This window comes from Cottoperca gobio, chromosome 16 (genome assembly GCF_900634415.1).
Source record: "Cottoperca gobio chromosome 16, fCotGob3.1, whole genome shotgun sequence".
NCBI classification, from domain to species: Eukaryota; Metazoa; Chordata; class Actinopteri; order Perciformes; family Bovichtidae; genus Cottoperca; species Cottoperca gobio.
Window position 1 is genome coordinate 24,730,758 of NC_041370.1, and position 7,530 is coordinate 24,738,287.

Genomic DNA, 7,530 nt, shown 5'->3' on the forward strand with positions numbered 1-7,530 from the left:
ATTTGCACAGGTTACGTGTGTCTGCACTGGCAAATAAAGAACACTGATTGAAAGCAAGACGGCGGAATCTCCAATTAAGCCTGTAGATCTGTGGCTGTGTGGAGGTCAGAGATGAGGGCCAGTCTTCTCTCCAGCCTGACGGACGTTTACTGTTTGCTTTAGTCATCTCAGTCTGCTCTGCTGCTGGACTCTCCCGGGCCTCCGTCTTGCCTTTTACCATACTAAAAGCCTTTCATCCTGGTAGTTATTCCTCACTTTAGCTCTTTTTTAAGCAGCTCCTATCCTCTCCAACAGGTTTTTCACTCACTGTTAACGAGGCTGATGTAACTCTGCCCATTAGGAACAAACGCCGTTGCTTAGAAACCAGCAAGGAAGCAATGTCAACAGCAAGGCATGCTGGGTGAGGCTCCAGGGTTAGGCCAGTATAATCAGCCTTTTATTATGAAGAAAATACCTGGCTTTGTCATTCACATCTACAATGTATTAATGTATTTGCTGTTATTGACTGATTACACAGAGTTATTCAAAACGACTCAAGAAGTTATTACACTTTATTATTTCTGTTGATACTTTTTGCGTGTTTTGATAATGCTGAGCTTCAGGGGAGATGCAGCTCTGCAACATAAGCCGGAGACATTCTTGCTTTTAAGTACGCGTTCAGGCTGCATGGCTACCTCGCTTATCCGTTTGACGCGTTCCAGGTGCACATCCTCAGAAATTAACGAAATTTCTGTGCACAAAAAATACATTCACGACACAGCCGGTGGTCTAAGCGAATGTGTGGTTAAAAAGCAAGTGTATCTCCCTCCATAGAGGTGTGAATATCAAGAGGAAGAATCTGGGAAGAGTCATACTTTGGTTACAGTGTCATATTGTACAGTGTAAGGTTCCTACAGGCTTTTTTGCTTTAGTTTATCATTATGAAGTCAGTGTTGATAGCACAATGTAATAGCTATAGAATAGTGAAACCATCAGCGTTTACACAGGTTCCCTATAAGCCTCTCTTTCACTATGAAATTCTGTCTCCCTCAGAGTCGCGACCTCCCAGGAGATCTGAACTCAAACTCTTTATTGCTCCCACATTGTCAACATCAGCACATTACAGACATACTCCTTCTGTTCTTACCTTTCACAATAAAAGCTGCCTACCTGGTAAAAGAGCCCCGCTGTGAAGCAGGCACAGAAGGTGAAAGGGAGTGATACAAAACTATTTCTACTAAGCAAGATCAGTAAATTACAAAAGCTGGCTACTTATTAATACTACGGGGTGTTTTACTCTGCTTTTATTAAAGCACTGAGATCAAGGTTTCTAGTTCTTTGGGAGTCTTGCTTTGGACCGTTTCCACTCTTAATACAACATTTGCAGGTTGAAGAAAAGCAAATGTCTAGAAACGTTAAAAGGTTAAGAGTGTGTATTACTCCTCATCTTGTTACAGTAAATGCACTCAGACTGTTGCATTCTGTGATACTAATAAAGCAGAGCATGAGTTCAGGCAGAGCACTGAAGTCACTAATTGTTTTGGGTAATTGTCATCAGCTGTTTGCAATATGCTGATGTGGCTCCATCACAGCTGTGTGGCTAGTGACGCAACACATTCATGCAGGTGTACATTACAACCGGACACTGTCTCTCTACTGATATGCTCATGCCAACACTGTTTGCTGCCCAACCACATCCTTATGTGGTATTTCATATTATTAATGTTCATGTTTGTGTTTGTTGAGGGGGATTATGGTCAATTTATTGACGAAAGTGTCTGTGACTGAACTAGTTCATCACACCTATCATTTTAGATGGTCATATAGAGATTATAGTTTAAATGTAATATAAAACAGCAGGGTTGTAACAACAAAATCTGTGTCCTGTGCATATCCAGTCTCAGTGGGCCGCCATAATCTTCCATTTAAAGGTTAAATGTAGTGTTCTGAGCCACCTGCTCCAAATAAATAGGGGGCAGTATTTCAACTATAAAATGGGTCGATACAGTCTAAATTCATCAGTCATCAGAACCATCAGTTATTAAAAAACAACTTGAGTATGTTAACCTGTTTCTCTGTTGACCCTGAGTCTGCCGGAGTCAGTCAGCTGTTCTTCTTCTCCTTCTGTACTGAGGCAGACTGCAGCTACAGCGGCTCACATCTCACATCCCATCCATGTTTACGCAAATGTTTCTCCTTGTAAAATGAGGAAATCTTAGTCTGTTTCTCCTCATGTTGACTGATATTGAAAAGAGTAAGGGGGCTGAACCTACAGAAGTACATTGTTGAGAGCATTTCACTGCTGACGTGCTCTCAGTCCTGGTTGTGAAGACAAGTGAATGTGTTTGATTGGTGACACTTTAAAAAAAGGCGTTTATGTCTTGTAAGGCATTCAGTAACACAATAAACAGTTGATCTCTGACTCTGAAGAACAGAAACACTTGAGCCTGAGGGCTGTTGCTCTCTTTAAGCCTGCATTTACAACAACGCTTGGTAACAACGATTGGTTGTTCTAATTGGATTAACTTGTCTGAGTGTTTCCTGATAGAAGTCACCAACACCCCCCCTAACACCACACCCTCTCGATGCCCACCACCTCCCACCCCTCCCTCCGTTCCCCTCCCCCCTCCCTCCAGCCTCTCTGCAGTTCGAGGTAGCAGTGCATGTCTAATGGTGGCTCCATGAGGTTAACTTCTGCACTCATTTATTTTGCAAGCCTTTCTCCGTGGCTCCCCATTCATGTCCATGCATCCAGGACATCTCACTGACAAATCATTCACAGATGCTTTTCAGCTCAACACAGCCACCTAACAAGCATGTAACATCAGCCTGGGCTCGGGAAACTTGAAATGAGCATGATGTCGTAAAGTGCAAACACTCCCAGCAGGACTGCATTAGATAGAGTCAGGCAGCAGTTTAACTTCCAAATAACACGGTGGAAAGTATGACTGTGGAGATCTGGAGGGGATGATGGACAGATTCTTCTGCCTTGAACTCTGTTGACCCGAGTTCAACCCCCAACTAAAGCAGAGACTTTGAGTAATCGTTTTCAGCAAACATTTTTCTAATTTAACCATGACCCAAACCATTTGAACTAAAGTGTAAAACTACACTCAAAATCCATACAGTTCTATACATTTAAAGTGAAAAAGTTATTATCCTGTGTCTCTGTGTTAATTGCTCTCCAGTTTCTTCCATCTATATCAAATATCTGTCAAAAAAGCAAGTTTTAGTAATTAGGTATCAACAGCTGGTAACACTTTACAGTTTGGTACAAACAATGCTGAGTAGTAACCGGGGAATTAGCAAGAACAAATCAGGAACGACCTGGTAATTGATTATTTCCTGAATAACCCTCAATCGAGGACTGTTAGATAATAGTTTCAGACTTTGAGATTTCATGTTAATGAATCATTAGTTCATAGTGTTTTTAATGACAAATCAAACGTAGCAGAATTCTCAAAAAAGATTAGTGACGCTAACATATTTTTTTATGGAATGGACTGATGTGCAATGATGAACAAGTTGCCAGAGGAGAAAGACAAAGCGAAGCTCTGGGAGCTATTGTGACTCATTCTGAGTTTGTAACCGACACTCACCAATGAATTTCATTTTTTCCTTTTTTAGATGCTGTAATTATAATACTGCAGAATATTCTGCCTGAAACATTGTCAACTTGAGATTGTACAGTTGCCGAGAGCAACCTGGACTGCAAACAGAAGTTGGACATTTTGGTGGAGTCAGAAACAACAGGAAGCACAAATGCAGGTTGGCTAATCTTGTACTGTTAACGACTGAGGAAACCTGAGCTTGTCATTGCAGCCGAACCCAGACAGGTGAGAGGCCTGCTGTTGGTTAAAAGAATGTTCTGGTCAGATGTACACACATACAAACAAACAAACACACACTCACGCACATGCATAGTCCACACTCTCTCCTTCTGTATCTTAATTTTAAATATTTCATCAATATCTACAACCAGTCTTTTCAAAAGCTTTTTTTATTAATGAATCAGTGTTTGAAGTGGGAAAATGGCCTAAATCAAATGAAAAAATGTGATCAAATTGTGGTCGTTAGTCTGGACATCACAACACAAATTGACTTGGTGTGTGAGGATGTAAAGCAGACTTGTTATTTAGACTGACAGTAAATGTATGTGTTAAATTGATCAATTGATTGTAACAGTACTGCAGACAGGACCAAAGGGAGCCAAGCTGAATATCTTCTAAGTAACATTATGAGGAACATGACCTGAATGTTTGTTTTCATGTGAGGTGTTTTATTTGTCCATCCATCCATCTATCCTCTACCGCTTATCCGGGATCGGGTCGCGGGGGCAGCAGCTCCAGTAAGGAACCCCAATCTTCCCTTCTCCGGGCCACATCCTCCAGCTCCGACTGGGGGATCCTGAGGCGTTCCCAGGCCAGTGAGGAGATATAATCTCTCCACCGAGTCCTGGGTCTTCCCCGGGGTCTCCTCCCAGCTGGACGTGCCTGGAACACCTCCCTAGGGAGGCGCCCAGGTGGCATCCTTACTAGATGCCCGAACCACCTCAACTGGCTCCTTTCAACGTAAAGGAGCAGCGGCTCTACTCCGAGTCTCTCACGGATGGCTGAGCTTCTCACCCTATCTCTAAGGGAGACGCCAGCCACCCGTCTGAGAAAACCCATTTCGGCCGCTTGTACCCGTGATCTCGTTCTTTCGGTCATGACCCAGCCTTCATGACCATAGGTGAGGGTAGGAACGAAGATCGACCGGTATATTGAGAGCTTTGCCTTCTGGCTCAGCTCTCTTTTCGTCACAACGGTGCGGTAAAGTGACTGTAATACCGCCCCCGCTGCGCCGATTCTCCGGCCAATCTCTCGCTCCATTGTCCCCTCACTCGCGAACAAGACCCCGAGGTACTTGAACTCCTTCACTTGGGGTAATGGCTCATTCCCTACCCGGAGTAGGCAATCCACCGGTTTCCTGCTGAGAGCCATGGCCTCAGATTTGGAGGTGCTGATCCTCATCCCAACCGCTGCACACTCGGCTGCGAACCGATCCAGTGAGTGTTGAAGGTCACAGACCGATGATGCCATAAGGACCACATCATCTGCAAAGAGCAGCGATGAGATCCTCAGGTCACCGAACTGCAACCTCTCTCCTCCACGACTACGCCTCGATATCCTATCCATGAAAATCACGAACAGGATTGGTGATAAAGCGCAGCCCTGGCGGAGGCCAACATTCACGGGAAACGAGTCCGACTTACTGCCGAGTATCCGGACACAACTCTCGCTTTGGGCGTACAGGGATTGGATGGCCCTCAAAAGTGACCCCCTCACCCCATACTCCCGCAGCACCTCCCACAGTATCACCCGGGGGACCCGGTCATACGCCTTCTCCAGATCCACAAAACACATGTAGACCGGATGGGCGTACTCCCAGGCCCCCTCCAGGATCCTTGCAAGAGTAAAGAGTTGGTCTGTTGTTCCACGACCAGGACGGAATCCGCATTGTTCCTCTTCAATCAGAGGTTCGACTACCGGCCGAACCCTCCTTTCCAGTACCTTGGAGTAGACTTTACCAGGGAGGCTGAGAAGTGTGATACCCCTGTAGTTGGCACACACTCTCTGGTCCCCCTTTTTAAATAGGGGAACCACCACCCCGGTCTGCCAACCCCTAGGCACTGTCCCAGACTTCCACGCAATGTTGACGAGGCGTGTCAACCAAGACAGCCCCTCAACACCCAAAGCCTTCAGCATTTCTGGACGGATCTCATCAACCCCTGCGGCTTTGCCACTGTGGAGTTGTTTGACTACCTCAGTGACTTCCATCAGGGAAATTGACGATGATCCCCCATCAGCTTCCAGCTCTGCCTCAACCATAGAGGGCGTGTTAGTCGGATTCAGGAGTTCCTCAAAGTGCTCCTTCCAGCGGCCGATAACCTTCTCAGTTGAAGTCAGCAGGGTCCCACCCTTGCTGTACACAGCTTGGATGGTTCCTCGCTTCCCCCTCCTGAGGTGCCGGATGGTTTTCCAGAAGCACCTTGGTGCCGACCGAAAGTCCTTCTCCATAGCTTCTCCGAACTTCTCCCACACCCGCTGCTTTGCCTCTGACACGGCAGAAGCTGCCGCCCTTCTAGTCCTTCGATACCCTGCAACTGTTTCCGGAGTCCTCCCGGATAACATAACCCGGAAGGACTCCTTCTTCAGTCGGACGGCTTCCCTGACCACCGGGGTCCACCACGGTGTTCGAGGGTTACCGCCCCTTGAGGCACCTAAGACCTTGAGACCACAGCTCATCACCGCAGCTTCAGCAATAGAGGTTTTGAACATCGCCCACTCAGGTTCAATGCCCCCAACCTCCACAGGGATGGCTGAAAAGCTCCGCCGGAGGTGTGAGTTAAAAATCCCCAGGACAGGGGCTTCCTCCAGACGTTCCCAGTTCACCCGCACTACCCGTTTGGGTTTACCAGGTCTGTCCAGAGTCTTCCCCCACCCCTTGATCCAACTCACCACCAGATGGTGATCAGTCGACAGCTCCGCCCCTCTCTTCACCCGAGTGTCCAAAACATGCGGCCTCAGATCAGATGATACGATTACGAAATCGATCATTGACCTTTGGCCTAGGGTGCTCTGGTACCACGTGCACTTATGAGCATCCTTATGTTCGAACATGGTGTTTGTTATGGCCATTCCATGACTAGCACAGAAGTCCAACAACAAACGACCGTTCGGGTTTAGATCAGGGAGGCCCTTCCTCCCAATCATGCCTCTCCAGGTGTCTCCATCGTTTCCCACGTGTGCGTTGAAGTCTCCCAGCAAGACTACGGAGTCCCCTACTGGAGCCACCTGCAGGGCTCCATTCAGGGTCTCCAAGAAGGCCGAATACGGTTTGGGGCATAGGCACAAACAACAGTCAGAGTTTTCCCCCCCATAACCCGAAGGCGTAGGGAGGCGACCCTCTCGTCCACCGGGATAAACTCCAACGTGGCGGCGCTCAGCCGGGGGCTAGTGAGTATCCCCACCCCGGCCCGAGGCCTCACACCTTGGGCAACTCCGGAGAAGAATAGAGTCCAACCCCTATCCAGGAGTACGGTTCCAGAGCCAAGACTGTGCGTGGAGGTAAGCCCCACCAGATCCAACTGGTAGCGATCCACCTCCCGCACTAGTTCCGGCTCCTTCCCCCACAGAGAGGTGACGTTCCACGTCCCCAGAGCCAGCCTCTGCTGCCCGGGTCTGGTCCGTCGAGGTCCCTGACCATCACTGCCACCCGTGTGACAGCGCACCCGACCCCAGCGTTTTTTCCCATGAGTGGTGGGCCCACAGGATGGATGGATGGGAGGCACCACGTAGCTTCTTCGGGCTGTGCCCGACCGGGCTCCGTGGCAAACCCGGCCACCAGGCGCTCGCTGTCGGGCCCTCCCTCTGGGCCTGGCTCCAGACGGGGGCCCCGGGCTTCCTCCGGGCAGGGTCTCTCCTTTCCTTTCCCTTTCTTTCATGAAGTCGTTTATTTGTATTTAAAAAAAAATATATATTTTACACACATAAAAGCATTGAACATAAA